This window comes from Pinus tabuliformis, chromosome 4_2 (assembly GCF_031772625.1).
Source record: "Pinus tabuliformis cultivar Carrire ecotype Pingquan chromosome 4_2, CPIR1, whole genome shotgun sequence".
Taxonomy (NCBI): Eukaryota; Viridiplantae; Streptophyta; class Pinopsida; order Pinales; family Pinaceae; genus Pinus; species Pinus tabuliformis.
Genome location: NC_142304.1, coordinates 282,980,120 through 282,983,034, shown reverse-complemented (window position 1 = coordinate 282,983,034; position 2,915 = coordinate 282,980,120).

The following is a 2,915-nucleotide window of genomic DNA, read 5'->3' as shown; positions in this document are numbered from 1 at the left end:
TTTAGGCCTTCCCATGGAGGTTTATTTATACTTCTCCAAATTATAAACAGTTGGGCCATGGGCTATAGTAGGTGAGTAACAGGTAAAACCCGTAAACTCCGCCTAACCTATGTGTACATGGTTTTAACATAGGGTAAAGTAGTGTATAGGAAATAAAACACTGGTTTTTAGATTTTGGACCAAGTCTGGAAAGGAAGGGTTGCCCTAGGCCATAACCAGAGCACCAAATCTACCAAGAGTGGCAAATAGTGCTATAGTCTATCTTGAGGACACCCTCAAGTGTATAGCCTATCTCTTTGCCTAATTGACTGAACCTGACCAACACTTAGTCACTTTCAAGCCTTCCCTATCTATTATTTCCTCACGCTATTCCCTTGAGAAATTTCCCCTATGTTTTAGGAATTTTACACTCTAGAATTGCATAATAGCCTTAGGTCATTCTCGGGCTACATGCTTCACCTATACACATGGGAATATCCTACAATTGATAGTATACTACCTTGGAATATCCATCTCAATTGGGTAACTCAAATTATTTGCATGCAATAATTTTTTTGGGTTGATTGATCAGTTAACTAGTCGATCATTGAGTGTGCTTGAAGTTACACTTCCACAAATTGACCTCAACTAGTTTTTCTAATACTTAGAACTAGTTAAACTGACAATAACTCAAATTAACTAAAATAGATTGCAACAAATTAGCAATCAATTATGTAAAACTGAATTCAAGCTTCCCCAACTCGAATTTACTGAGTTAACTGAGTGACAAGTGTTATGTCACCTCACTTAACTACCTCCAAGTATTCTGCTGAAATAGAAATTCGAATTTTAATCTAGTTTGACCAAGGCAAAGTCAAAACTAGATTTTCTTGCTGCATTTTAAACACTCCCTCTCAACAAGAAAGTGATTATCGGCCACCCCTATCCTGAATCTATGGAACTCAAACTTCCCTCTTGACAAGGCCTTTTTAAAAATATCAACATTTTGTTCCTCTATTGGAATGTATTGCAACAACTTAATTTGCCTCTACACACAATCCCATACATGGTGATATCGGATATCAATATGCTTGGATTGATCATGAAAAGAAAGATTCTCAGAGAGTTTGATACAATTTTGATTATCACAGTAAATCACAGTAGGATCCATCATCTGACCAAACAAGCAAACAAGTATCTTTCTCATCCAAATCACCTCACATGTTGCTTGAATTGCAACCATGTATTTTGATTCTTCTGAGCTGAGTGCCATTGATCTCTGCTTCTTGCTATACCAAGAAAATTTTGTAGACACAACAATGAAAATTCCACATAATGTACTCTTTTTTTCTATGGACATCCCACCCAATCTGCATTGGTAAAGCAACACAAATTCACTCCCTCTTTATGTTTGTACCAAAGTCCAAATGGGGAGGTTCCTATGAGGCATTGTAGAACATGTTTAGTTTCCCTCCAAAATAGTTTGGTTGAAATAGCCATTCATTTACTAATTTGGATGACTGCATAACACATGTCTAGCCATGTATTCACAAGATACATGAGTGAACCCACCAACTGTTGGTAAACAATCGCATCCACTTCCTCACTTGAAGTGGCATCCTCTTTCCTCCAATTGGATACTAGAGGAGTCTCCATGGGTTTTCACATGTCCACGTGGAACCTCTAAAGTATCTTGTAGGCATACATTCCCTGAGAGGAAAACAGTTACCCATCACCTTGCCATACTTTCAAACCAAGGAAGCAGTGCATGGTACCCATGTCCTTCATCTCGAGCTCTCTTGCAAGGTCCTCCTTGCAAGATCTAATCAATGTCTCATCATCAGTAAGGATGAAGTCATCAACATATAAAAAAATAATCAACAATTTACCTTCTACCAAAATATGATAGAGGATTGCATCTGCTTCACTTTTGGTGAAGCCCAAACTGGTGATATAGTTATCAATCCTAGTGTACCAAGCAAGGGGTGCTTGATTGAGACCGTACAATTCTTGCTTGATTTTGCACACAATAGACTCTTGTACATAAGTCTTGAAGCCTTCTAGTTGCTCGATATACACCTTCTCCTCAATAAATCCATTGAGGAATGTTGTTTTCACATCCATCTGGTGGATCTTCCACCCCATCTATGCAATCAAAGAAAGGATGGATCTAATGGATGCCTACCTTGCTAAAAGAGAATAGTTCTCCTCATAGTCAATCCCATTCGCTTGAGAGTACCCCTTGGCCAAAAATCTAGCCTTGTAATTTTCTATGCTTCGATCTTCTCCCTGCTTCACTTTGAAGATCCATCTCGAACCCACAACTGATTTCTCTGTTGGTCTTGGTACCACCTCCCAAAAATTATTCTTCACAATGGATTTGTACTCTTCCACCATTGCATCAACCCATACTGGTTTCTCTACTTATTCCTCGAAAGAGGATGGCTCAGTCTCTACTAGCTCAGTCATAAGATACATGTATCCAGTGTATTGATCTGGTGACCTTCTCTATCTACGCTGATTTGAAGGAGCACCCACATTCTCCCTCACATCCTCCACAAGTATCTCAACTTCTCTAGTTCTCTTCCTGCCTTCTCTGGACGACTCTTCTTGAGTGGTTGTCTCCACTCTCTACTCCTCAACTTATGGATACTCCACAACATCTTGAGGCTCCTCCTTTGGAGCTAAAATATCCTCCTCTGATAGGATCTGAATTTCCCTCTCAAGAGAGCACTATCGATGAAATAGATGATCTAGTTGCTGGGATTGGAACAATCCTATGCTCAATGTAGGGAGGCGAAAGCTGGTCAAAGACAGTCAAAGGTGTGTTCCTTCCATGGATCAGGGTGTGTCAAGTTGCAAAAGTTAAGGGTATGCAAGTTTGATTTTGCAAATGTCCTGGTCAAAAGTTAGCTTAAACACGAGTCCAAGTGAAG